Raw genomic sequence first — 13,584 nt, forward strand, 5'->3', positions numbered from 1 at the left:
CATCCTATATATATATATATATATATATATATATATATATATATATATATCTTTTTTGTCTGTTGTCATCACTCTTTCTTATAATCAGGTCTCTCTTGTAAATGAGCCCCCCGAGACTCAGTGGGATTAATCTGTATAAAGGTTGAATGAATGAATGAATTGGATGACATATAAAACTGACCCCAAATTAGAGCAAACAGCTCAAATGCTTTTTGAAACCACCCGTTTTGTCCATCAGTCAATCAGGGTGGTCTATTTTGATTACAATTAATTTCCTTTGCTGACAAAGTTCACTGAAGCACATTTAAAAGATTTTTTAAATAACTTTGATTCAGCGGACACTTCAGGCATACAACGTGCAGTTTTTTTACTCATTACCAGTGGTGGGCACAGTTCGCTAATTCGCTAACGGCTAATAGCAGGAATTATGTTTTTAGTGGATTAGCATTTTCAATAACTTTCAAATTTCCAAAGCTAGCAAAAATGCTAATTGTTAGCTGAATTAGCTTTCACTAAATTAGGTTTTGCCAACTTTTATATCTGCTAACAAAATTCACAAGCTTGTTCCTGTCTGTTGTGGGCGTGTCTCAAAGAGTCTGCTAGGCATGCTAAAAGCTACGTGTACATGCGACAAGACGTGATTGACGCAACTTCTTTTAGAAGGAGACGATGATGTTTGACACAGTCTGAGTGCCAGTTGTCTTAGCAGTTAATGGTTTAGAGTTAGCTGCTATTTTTTTTTTTTACCTGCTTAGCGATTTAGCATTAGCAAAGCTAATTTTTTTAGTTAGCAGAATATGGGTTAGCAAAGCTAACTTTTTGGTTAGCTGTGCCCACCACTGCTTATTACAAAGGACACCATTTGGTCACCTGTCACCTCAATGAGACCCCCAATGATTATTATCACACTCCATACCTACGCAGCTGATCTTCACCCACTGCTGTCTGACTGGCAGATCCTACAGCAACTGCCTGATAACACTATCATTCCATGTCATACATAGCCAGCTCCTTGCAAACCAAAATCATTTACGCACCCCATCATTGTCTGTATGTGTACCAAATTACTTCTAAATCAAACAGTTCTCTCGGGGTACCTAACTTTTTTTGCCATTTAGTGTAAAAGCTCATGTAGCATAGCACAAATACCTTTTTACTTTGTCTCAAATAAGAAGCCAAAGAAAGCTTCTGTTGCAGTACGTGTCTGTTTCTGCTCGAGGCAGCTTAGGAGAGTTAAATTTATCCCAAGGACAGATGGAGCACAAACACCACACTTTGTTTTTTCAACCAGAGGACTAAGTTCTGACAGTATTTCAACATGAAGACTTAATTTTATACTTCCAGGAGACTGAAGCTCTGACTGTGACTTCTCATCGCCGGCACAAGATCTCTGCTCGTCCACCTTCTCCGTCAGAGACACTATCGAATCAAACTCCTCCGTGTCTTTGAGAGAAATGCAAAACAATTTGATAAAACAACATTTAGTGGTAGAAGGGCCAAAAATGCAAGCTGCACGCTGATGTCATCCGTCACTGAGGGGTTTGAATAGTGAATGTGTGTAGTTTTTGAACAGAGGTACTTTATTTTATTTTTATGTCTGAGGCTTGCAGAGATGGAACAATTATGCACCACACCAGGTGCAATGGTGGCCTTATCCCCATAGAATAATCTTTAGCCACCTCAAGGGCCATGCCAATCATATGAGGAAAATATACTTTTAAACAATATAAAACGTGGCAGCCACGCTCCAGAATGGAAGTCAGTACCTCACTTATTTTTTTATTTTTCATGCTCACATGCATGGATGGATGGACAAACAAACTGAGTCCATTTCCAATTCCTCTTTTTCGCTCCACGACGGGGGACAACAAACGATGTCTGAATTTTCACACATAAATCTTCCATTCTTTGATTTTAATGCCATCATTAATCGTTCAAACATCAGAGCATTTCAGCAAAGCTTACCAGGGATGAGCGCTGAGCTGTAGTTGCCCATCAACAAGAAAGGGATGCAGACAATGAAAAACAGAAGAAAAACTGCAGATTCTCTACCATTGCATCTATAAATGAAAGATGGGAGAGGGTCAACAGCAGAAACCATCAGAAAGTTGCCAGAATCCGAGTCTGATCAGGAACTATACCTGTAACCCCGTCAGAGTAGGAGAAATAAATGTGTTACAGCAAAGGCAGCTGTTTCGCTCATGCCACAGAAGGCAACTGTGCACACACACACACACACAATGATCCTACTGCAGACAAAATGAGCACGGCGACAGAGAACATTAGTAATAGTTGCAAATTGTTCATCAGATTGTTGTTACAGTAAATAAAACAGCTCATACCTTATTTTTCCAATGTCACCAGTAAGATCCAGGGACATTCATGGTAACTGGATACCCTCCTTTGTGCTCTGCTGTGCATGTTGTGATGAAGAGTGCTAAGTTTAGAGTGGGACACAGAGGAGCCCCCACTCTGCTGACGAAGGAAATGGCAAGCCGAGCGGAAGAAAGCTAAACTTTAGAATAACATAAAGCTGTTGTGCATCTCAGTTTCATATTTGCATTTAATATATTTGACTCTGTGATGAGCAGAGATCAGAACATCTGGAGTTCCACAACAGTCTGGTTTGATCAGGTTCTGGATCTTTACGGACACGTGACGTGTCCTTACATCAACAGCTTTGTCCTTTTCCTTAAAAACGTCAAATGTACATCTTTCATTTGAAAGGCTACGTTTAACAAAACATTTCTTAGAACCAAGATTCATCTGCTGGGTACATCTGTCAACAAAAACAGGTTGTTATAAATGTGCAGAACTGGGAACAAAAGAAAAACACAAACCGTACATGAACTGTGTATATTTTACTACTAACTATTCTTTACTTTTTCAGGCCATGACAGTTTGAATAAAGATTTATTGAACTGGTCCTGTGTGTGTTTTGGCAAATATGTCAGATAATATTCAAGATTTATGGCTTTAACCCTTCTTGGCTACACAACACCTCAAAACGTTGGTTACGTACTGTAACCCCAGATTCTATGAGTATAGGCGTTGCCCTTTAAGAGCTGTTGCTTAGTGAGTTTATCCCATCATGCGAAGCATTGCACTGAAAAATTTAGTCCACGCCCACCTGCTGTGTGGGCCCCACCCGGTCCGTATAAATTACGTTAAGAGCGGGTAATCAGCTCCCAAATAGCTTTTTCTTCCGCCATTTAGGAGCCAGTGAGGCCCAATGCTTAAAGGGCTACGCCTATACTCATAGAATCTGGGGTTACAGTACGCAACTAAAGTTCTATTTCGTATAGGCTTCGCCCTTTAAGAGCTGTCGCTTAGTGGGTTAAGTGCAAAGCAGATGTGTTCCTCGCCTCACTGGGTCCATTCGAACACCATACGAAGTGGCAGCTTGCCCAAAAAATGTCTTGTCACTTAGCTCTCCATGTGCGTAATTACGATTTGCGTAATTATGTGTACCATGCACAGACGCATGCTGTGTAGTTATGCGTTCTGAATGCATGAACACCCCAGAAACTTTCAACGGGGAAAGGAAGATGCTGAAAAGGGGCCATGAATCAACAGATTCACGGCTGATCAATATGAACAGATTAATAATAACAAGTGAGCTGATTGTTAATCAAATGAACTGATTGGTAACAATAGTCATGAACTGATTAGTGACAATAGAACCAAAATAACAGTCACAACTTGTGACTGATAACATCTCACACTGTAATGCATGCAGTCAGATGTGAGTTTAAACGGGGTTCCCTGAAACAACAATATTCATTCTGTTAAAACACTAAGGAACAGAATGTGTCATTGAACGAGCCGTCACATCACGTAGATAGAAGTGAATAAATGAGCAGGGTGTTGACCACGCGGCCGCAGTGCAAATATCCTGCATTGTCATACCATTATGCAGAGTAGTCGAAGATGCGATACCTCGGGTCGAATGCGCCCTGAGGATATCAAGAGGCTCTAAATCTGATGCTCTGTAGGCTTCAGAAATGGCCTCACACAGCCAGTGACAGGCGCTGGGTGGATAACGGGCGGCCTACAGATGCATCTCTATAATGCACAACCAAATGTTGAGTTTGACGCATTGCAGCTGTGTGCGCTATGTAACACGTCAACGCCCGCACAGGACAGAGCAGATGGAAAGATGTTTCTTCTTATGATTTGTGGGGGGGAGGGAAAAACCCCAATGATATTGCTCTTGATTTAAAAGAGCTCGTGATGTTTTAGGCATAAAACTGGATTCGGTCTTAGATCAGCTGAGCTGCAATCAGCTTGAATTCTAAGACATGACGGAGCGACAGAGAGGGCAGATAAATCACTCACCCTCTTAGCGGATATTAAAGCCAGCAGCAGGGCTGTTTTAAGAGACAAGAATTTAATTGGAACCTGATTCATTGGCTCGAATGGAGCTTGATCAGGGCCCACAGGACCAGCGTTAAATCCCACTGTGGAGCAAGTGGGCGTGAAAACAGGCCTGCGTCTCTGTACACCTTTTTAAAAACCGCTTCATAAGCAGATGATTAAAAGCTGTTTTTTCCCCAAAACCTTTGTGACAGGAAGAGATGACTGCAGCGTACGTTTTAGGGTGCATTCACACCAGCCCTGTTTAGTCCGCTTTAATCGAACTCTAGCTACTTTTCCTAGAAAGTCCGGTTCATTTGGGGAGGTGTGAACGCACCATCGAACTCTGTCACGGAACAAAAAGGCGAACTCTGGCCCGGGCTAAAACCTAGGTCTCAGTCCGGTAGAAGCGAACTCCAGCGCGGTTCGAGTACAGTGTGAATGTAAACAGACCGGGCCCCGCTCCGCAGGACAAACAAACACGCATTTCTCTGATCTTACATGGAGCCGTCAGCTGCCTTGTGTGGAAAAACAATATTCTCCATGGTCTTCTGTCTCATCTTCTGCTCATGCTAAGTCCATTTTTGAAAAATGACAAAATATAACTCATAAAACTGCTAAAACTTGATGCCACTTTGTTTTTGTTTTTATTTACAAAAGAAGAAGAAGACGTGTCTTCAGAGGTTTTTGTGCCGTTTCTTTCAGTAGTTCTTGGTACAGCGCCCCCTCAGGCGAGCGGGGGAATAGGTTAGTTCAACAGGTTGACTCGACTGCACAGTGCAGTGTGAATGCAAATGCACCAGCTCAAATGTAAACAAAAGTTCATGAATATTGGTCCCGAACCAAGTCTACTGGACTATCTGGTGTGAAAACGACCTTAATCGTACTGAACGCCAAATTTCTGTCCATCAGCTGTTGCAGAAAAGACAGCACGCTACCTAGTGGACATGAGGTGGCCTCTACACCTTTCTCTGTACACCTTTTACAAAACGCTCCATCAGCGGATGATTAAAAGTTGTTCTGGCTCCGCAAAACCTTCGTGACAGGAAGAGATGGCTGCAGCGTACGTTTTAATCGTGCTGAACGCCAAATTTCTGTCCATCAACTGCTGCAGAAAGACAGCACGCCGCCTAGTGGACATGAGGTGGCCTCTACACCTTTCTCTGTACACCAGCGCTGAAAAGCTGTCCACTTTGATGTGTACAGCGCTGTGGTGGATGCAGCACGTGAATCCTGGATTGTGCGCACTACATCTTGCGGGAGACCTATCCTCTCTAAGCAGATCTGCTCAGCGGCCAGGCTCACAGGTGCTGGACTATTTCTGGGTAACTCCTGATTGCTCCTCCCGCCTGGAGGAGAGCATCCTCCCTCCACGGCAGTTTCCATGGGCGCCCTGATAACAGGTGTTGTAGAACTGGGAACCATAGTGCGTTCACACGCTCGGGAGCCACCAGGAGAGCTGTCAATCCCTCCTCCTGGACTCGGTTCAGAAACCGTGATATCAGAGGAGGTGGGGGGAACGCGTAAAGAAGCGTTTTGGGCCATGGGCTGTGAGCAAACACGTCCACCCCCAGCGGTGGTTTGACTCGCGGGCTCAGTGAAAACCATAGTTGACACTGAGCATTTTCTCGTGTTGCAAACAGGTCCACAGCTGCTTTGCCAAATTTCTGCCACGTCTGAGCCATCAAACCGAAGTGGAGGGTCCACTCCCCGTGACATGGACCACCCCTGGACATCACATCTGCCCCTTGTTCAGAACACCGGGGATGTACACTGGAGAGCAGATTTTGGTGTGCCCAACACAGTAGTTTTCTCGCAATGTGTAACATTTTGGCTGAGCGCACACCCCCCTGCCGGTTTATGTAAGCAGCAATAACCTTGTTGTCTGTGTGAATCAAAACGTGTTGATTCTGCAGCACAAGAGCAAAGTGTTGAATCACATTCATAACCATGCGACATTCCAGAACATTTATATGAGCTGTTGTGAGAAAGGCCACAGCGCCCCTACAGCTCGAGATAGGCATGTCACCCCCCAACCTGAAACCGACGCGTCTGTGAAGACTGACACGTGTGACGTAGGTCTGCTGACGGGGACTCCCTCCGACAAAACCAGGGGGTTTCCCAGTGTCAGAGATCTGTTCTCACGAGGGAGGAACAGTGATCGTCCGTCTCTTTTGCCTCACCAGATCCATGCGCAGACGAGCAAACCATCTCTGGAGGCGTCTGATGTGTAGTAAACCCAGCAGGGCCACTGTGTGAGCTGACAACATAATTCCTAACAGCTTTATGATGGAGAATAGCTGTTACTACTCTGCCCGGTCTTACGTGGCGGAGCTGGACTCTTAGAGAGTCGATTCTCGTCTGTGATAAATGAATAAACGAGTCCTCATGGTGGTCGAGTTTAGCCCCACTCCCAGATAACAATTGTCTGGCCGGGAGAATCGAGCTTTTCCAATTTTATGGTGAAGCCCAGAATTAGCAGGTGTGACATCAACACCTGAGCCTATGGCGCACGTTTAGGTGGTGCATCATGTTTTTACGGATGTCAGCCAATCCACCGCCTCGACTGCCGTCATGAGCCGCGGGAGTGTGTTCCACGTGACCCGAGGCGAGGCTTCCTCGAAAGGGCTCTAAGTGCACCTGTGTGCTGCGCTTGGGCTGCGGGTCCACATTCATGTCTATGTGGACCGGCTTGTGTTGAGGAGAGGCGTGTGAAAACTGTTGACACCGCGGGAGCGCGTGTTTGATGCCACTGCGGTGAGACGCGTGTCGCTCGTGCCGAGAGCGAAGTCCTTCACTGAGCTCGCTTTGCGGTCTCACATTTATGCTGACGTGAGTGGGCGAGCGCTGAGAAGCGGTGACCGCGCCTTCATCAACGCCATGCCGTTTGAGTGAAGGCTGCAAGTGCCGCGGAGGCATGCGTTTGCTTTGGTGAGGCACGTGCCACTCTTGCTGAGGGCGAGGTCTCTCACCAGACCCATCCTGCGGTCTCACATTTATGCCGATGCAAGCCGGTGAAACGCTGGGGAGCTGTGTGCGCGCCTTCATCAACGCAGCGCCGTTTGGGTGAAGGCTGCTTGCGTCGCGGGAGCGCGCGTTTGACACCGCTTCGATGAGGGGTGTGCAGCTCGGGCTGAAAACAAGTTATTCCACTGAACTCGTTGTGCGGACCACATTCGCTTACGACTGTTGTGTCATGCGGGCGTCTCGCCTTGTTTTGGAGCAATGGTGATTTTTAAAAAACCTTTTTAAAGGCCACCGGCTCATTACGTGTGGAGGATGTGTGAAGGAGCCGCTGTCAGGTCATCCGAGCTGACAGACTGGCTAAAAATAGACACTTTCATCATTAAATGATGTTTTATTCCAAAAACTCGTGTTATCTTTACACACATCCTCCACAAACCGTCAGTTTGAGTCATCTCCCCCTGAGCTCTGCGGTTTGTTGTCCTAGGGCGCCAACTGTTGGCGATCTCAGGGAAACGCTGAACCTCCGGATGCCAGGGAGGTCTGACAGGCGGGGCTGGCGTAGCGAAGCGCGTAGACGTTTTACAGCCGTTGAACGTCTTGAAAATGGTCCCTTGTTGATGGGGGGCCCTCCAACAAAAAAGGCTTTCTGCAGCTCCTCCGAGACGAAGGTGGAGTGACAGGCCAGGTGGACCTCTAGAAAACCTCGTCCTCCGGCTGTGATGCGAGACCGGCAGACAACAAAGAGGCACATAGGTTGAGGATGACGTCAGCTGCCTTGCAGAGGGAGCGCTACATCTCCTCCAGCCTCTTGAATGTTGTACGCCAGCAGCGTAACGTGTTGTTCACTGCGGCCGCCTGGAATGCACCCTGGTGAGCTCGGTTGGAAAGCGGCATCACCGTCTGGTCATGCTTACCCGGAGGCGCAGGACGCTGGTCCAACCTGGACATCTTTGCTCCGAAAGCCTCCGCCAGGCTCGGCTCCATGGGGGCACCGAGGGAATTTCCGCTCGGTGAAAACCCCTCCACTCTGGTGATGGGCGCGAATGTGGGAACCAGCACCCTATTCTACCAGGAACCGGCTGTGGCCTCGTCCCAGTAGGACGTCACTGCTGGGAACGAGGCCAGATGGGATCAGGACAGCAAGCCGGAATGGAGCCCAGAAACCTTCCCGCTAGATCATCCGATCTGGGCGGGGAAAGAGAGAGACGGAAAAAAGTCCCTTCATGTCAGCCGCCTCCTGGACTATGCCGGGCAGCTCCAGAGGAGGGCACCGATGGCTGTGAGCGGTGTTTCGCCGATGCGAAACAAGGCCCCCGGGGGGGGGGGGGGGGGGGGGTGACCATTCGCTCAGCCCCCCTCTACAGACACTACGCTCTCCAGAGGGAATGAGCAGCAGTTGGCTGCTGCTGACCTTGCCTGTCCCGGAGGAACCATCCGAGATTCTCTCCGAGGGTCGGCGATAAAAGGAAAATTAAATTACAAGATGGCGTCGTCCAGCGTGTAGCGACCTGCCCCTGAGAATTACTCCTCGGCGCTCACCTTGAAACAAGACCGCTTGTCTGCTTCTCCTCGGGGAGGAGAACTCACCGGGAAGACAGGAGGTTGACGTGGCGGAGCCACAGGCAATCTTGACAAGGTTGGTCAAGCTAGACAACTTTCCGTCTTCGTTCTTCTGACAGTGCTATTAGCTTGCTGAAGAAAAATGGGAGCTGATTACCCGCTCTTAACGTAATTTATATGGACCACACAGCAGGTGGATGTGGACTCAATTTTTCAGTGCAATGCTTCGCATCACGGGATAAAACCACTCGGCAACAGCTCTTAAAGGGCGAAGCCTATACAAAATAGAACTGCTTAGTCTTATTGTACTTAAGACACATTTGATCAACTTTAGTAGAAGTTCTCACACCAAATATATTTATTCATGGGGACGAGACCTTTGGTTTTTCTGTTTTGTATAAAACACATTTATTTTTTAACCCTTAATTGCTTAAAAATAAGGTATGGTATTCTACTAATCCTAAATACCTAAGGGAAATTTAAAAATGCACACCAAGCAAATGCTTGGGATTCAAGAGAATAAAATTGTCTGGCCAAGGGGTGCAGGCAGTTTTGGAAGTTCCCAGTGCCCCCCTTTAGTGACACCCCTGCTCAGAAAAAATATAAATGTAAAGCTAGAGATGTAAACCTTTCCTGTTTTAAGTCATATTCCAAATGAGTTCTGTTAATAAAATGTCTAAATGATGAGAAATATTTTTTTTATCTTTTTCTTCAAAATCAGTTTTCATTCATCGTCTCCGTATTTGGCAACAATGCCTTTACGCTGAGATCAAAGTTCCGTTGACCATGAGCTTCTCACACCAGCTTGTCCTCCTGACAAACCTGGAGGAACAGTGAGGTTGGCAGAACGTCTTCTCACAGCTTTTCAGCTCTGTCCACAGGTCGTCTATGGGACTGAGGTCCTGATCTGTGATCTGACACTTTGTCCTGAAGAATGCTTCAAGTCTTGGATGACTTGGAAAATCAGAGTCCAACCTTCAACTTTCTGGATAATTTCTTGAGATGTTTCTTTCCTCACAGTTCCATCGATTCTTCGAAGAGCACCAATCCCTCCTGCAGCAACCCCCCACGATGCTGCCACCCACATACGGTGTATTCTCACCTCCCTTTTTCTTTTCCTCCAACGGCCACCAGGACCAAAATTTACTTTGAATCTCATCAGACCTCAGGTTTCCAAAATTTAAAGTTTTGTCCGAGTACCGGTACTGCATTTATAAAATATAATCTTGATATTTTCACTGCAGTCTGTCTCCCTCATGCTGGTCTGGGACTCATTTCTCTGTGGAGCTTCAGCACCTTCTTATGGGCTTTTCCATGTTTTTAGGTCAATTTGCATATTTCACACCAAAACACGCTCACAGAACCCTTCCTGGGCTGTATGACAGCAGCACATTCACCCCACATTTATATTTGTGACACACCAGTGACTTCTAAACAGTTAAAAAAAAATATCCTGATGCATCCAGGTAGAAAAATCTAACAAAAATAAGTCAGGTCCTTTGGAGATGTTAACAAATAAAAAAAAAACTGCTGAAACATTTAATCTTTTATACAAAACACTTCTTCAGTCTGATAGAGCTGCACTAAACTCACTTTTATAAATAGCACCTTCTCATAGTGGATCAACCAGTTTGCCGGTGACGAACAAAACCAGCTTTTCACATGATAAATGACCACCAGCCTAATGCTTGATTGTTAGTACCTTGATGGCCACTTGCTATTCACAGAGGGCCGAGTGATACTAGCAATAATGGCATTGCAGTTACAGCGTGCGCTCTCAGGACGTCATTACATGCAGTGATCCCTCTGAGGACTGAACTAGGCAAAAGGGCCTTCTACTCCGCTCCCTGGAATATTTTGCAAAAAGATCTGAAGCTCTCGACCTTGACCTCTCCAAGTGGCTTCAAACATCTGCTAAGATCCTGACAAAAATCAATGCAGACATGTTCCCGTTTTTAAGTTTTCTGCATTGTTTTACAACTGAGCTGTTTTTTGTTACTTTTACCATTTTATTTTCACTTGTTTAAAATATAAAATAAAAAATTGTACGCATCCTTTGATTGTCTATTGTTATTCATTGTTGTCATCACTGTTAAAAATTCTGGTCTCTCTTGTAAATGAGTTCCTGAGGCTCAATGGGACTAACTTGTATAAATAAAAAGTTGAATGGCAGGGGGGGGGGGGGGGCAGTTGGACACGGGGGACTCCGACTGTTTAATGATTGCTTATTTTCACAAAGATAGCTTCCTTTACTCCTCTCTCAAACCATCGTTCCTCTGTCCAGGATGTGAACATCTTCATCCCTGAAAGAGTGACCGCTGGCCTGGAGATGAGTGTAGACTGCGGAGTCCTGGCCTGATGATGATGATCTGTGCTGGGCCATCCTTTTGGCCAGTGGCTGTTTAGTTTCCCCGATGTAAGACTGATCACAGCCCTCCTGACACTGAACAACATACACAATATTACTGTTTGTGCCAGGGGACTGGATCTTTGGGATGAACCAGTCTTTGCTGTAATGTATTTTGGGGTTTAAAAGCTACTGGGACGACACAATTAGAAAATAAACATTTCAGTTTCTCTTGAGATTTCCAATGAATTTCCACTATATAGTAAAAAAAATATTTTGCTTAATTTCAGATTTGTTGTTTGTGGTGCTTCATCTGATCAGGACGCCTCCTGCAACGAGATGCCTCTGGGTCCCTAAGGCATTAGGGATCTGTTCATCACTGCAACTTTCACTGTTTTTGGGTTCTGAATGATCACATCTTCATTAATGTTTCTCATGGTTCAATTATGGGGGATAATTGCCACACTGTTAACTGCTGTAATCACACATCAGTCACAAAAAACCCAAGAAAATGTCTGATAATAATGTTGTTACTGCTCTCAGGAATTCAACCCAACCCTGGAATTAATTACAGCACACCAAATGACTTTAAAAATGCCTCTGGGCTTCATTTCCTGCATGTAAACGCTCGTAGCCTTCTGAAAAAACTTGATGCTGTGAAAATCCTGGTCAGTTCTTCTGGGGCAGATGTTATCTTTATTTCTGAGTCCTGGCTCAACAAATCTGTAATGAATAATGACGTGGCAATCAATGGATTTAACATCTACCGCTGTGATCGTCAAAAAAGGGGGGTGGAGTCATTATTTACATTAGAGACACTCTGGTTTCAAGTCTTGTGACTTCCAAAACAATTCCAAACCAGTTTGAAGCCTTATCTGTAAACATCACCTTGAATGGAGGCCAGATTTTAACTGTAGTCTGCTGCTACCGCCCCCCCACAGCTTCACCTGAGGCATTAAATGCCATGAAGGAATTCCTTGGTAATTTAAAATTCACAGAGGTCTTTTTAGCTGGAGATCTCAACATTGATTGGTGTAAGTCGACCCCCCTCTGTGACAAATTCAAGGAATGTTGCTTGTCTTTTAATTTAACCCAACTGATCGACTCCCCCACCAGATTAAATAAAAGCCACCCTGACAATTCCTCCATCTTAGACCTGTTTCTAACTAATATGCCTCACAAATTCCCTGGTACAGGTGTATTCGCTGATCTTTTGAGTGATCATTGTGTGACAGCGGCTTTAAGAAATAGTAAACTTCCACCTTCTAAGTCCAGATTAATTAAAAAAAGGGATCTGAAACATTTCTGTGAACAGTCATTCCTCTGGGATCTGTCTCACTTTGACTGGCATCGTATTCTGTTAACTGATGACGTGAACTCCGCTTGGAACTATTTCCATAATAATTTCATTTATTTCCTGAACTTACATGCTCCTTTTCGTCAGTTCAGAATAAAGGGACGAGACAGCCCCTGGTTTACTCCAGAGCTAGCTGACCTCCTGCACAGGAGAAATCATCTTTGGGCCACAGCGAGAAAATCTGACTCAGACACTGATTGGTTGAGTTTTCGACAGATGAGGAATAAATGTACAACTGCTGTCAAAGCAGCAAAACGAAACTATTTCTTATCTCAGACCTCCAAAAATCTAAATGACCCTAACAGATTCTGGAAAACCATCAAATCTCTCTCAGGCACCCCCCAATCATCTGACCTCCCATCACAACTTCTCGTTAACTCTGCTCCTGTGTCAAATAAGCACGAGATCCTGAACTGTTTCAACAAACATTTTGTTGCTTCTGGCTCTTTATTTGACACAGTTACTAATGGAAGATCAGTCACTTCACTTAATAACCAAACTTCTACAAATCAAATCCCTCCTACAAGTCAATCCTCAGTTAATCACAGCTTCTCTTTTTCTCCATTCTCAGTCAGTGAGGTCAATAAACTGTTAAAAGATCTTGATCCTAAAAAATCTGCAGGTCCAGATGAACTTCCACCTTATTTCTTAAGGCTGGCTGCTCACATCATCACAGTCCCTGTGACCCACATCTTCAATCTCTCCATAAGACAAAACTCCATCCCAGACACTTGGAAAACAGCCTTTGTTCTTCCTTTGCTGAAGGGAGGTGACCCCACATCACTGAACAACTATCGACCAATCTCTAAACTCTGCATTTTAGCCAAGGTTCTAGAAAAACTGATAAACTCTCAAATCAAAAATTACCTGGACTCATTTAACATCTTACCTCCACATCAATCTGGTTTCAGGAAACAACACAGCACAACCACTGCTTCACTGAAGGTTCTTAATGACGTTGTTGAAGCACTGGATGCTAAGGATTATTGTGCTGCAC

The 13,584-nt window shown here is 45.1% G+C and overlaps 1 protein-coding gene across 1 annotated transcript in view; it reads right to left on the reverse strand.

Moving 5' to 3' along the window:
- Positions 1–13,584, reverse strand: part of map7d2a (MAP7 domain containing 2a) — a gene marked incomplete at its 3' end in the record, with an annotated part of 93,801 nt that overhangs the window by 2,015 nt on the left and 78,202 nt on the right.

Source organism: Nematolebias whitei, chromosome 14, assembly GCF_014905685.2.
Source record: "Nematolebias whitei isolate Nwh7 chromosome 14, NemWhi1, whole genome shotgun sequence".
Taxonomy (NCBI): domain Eukaryota; kingdom Metazoa; phylum Chordata; class Actinopteri; order Cyprinodontiformes; family Rivulidae; genus Nematolebias; species Nematolebias whitei.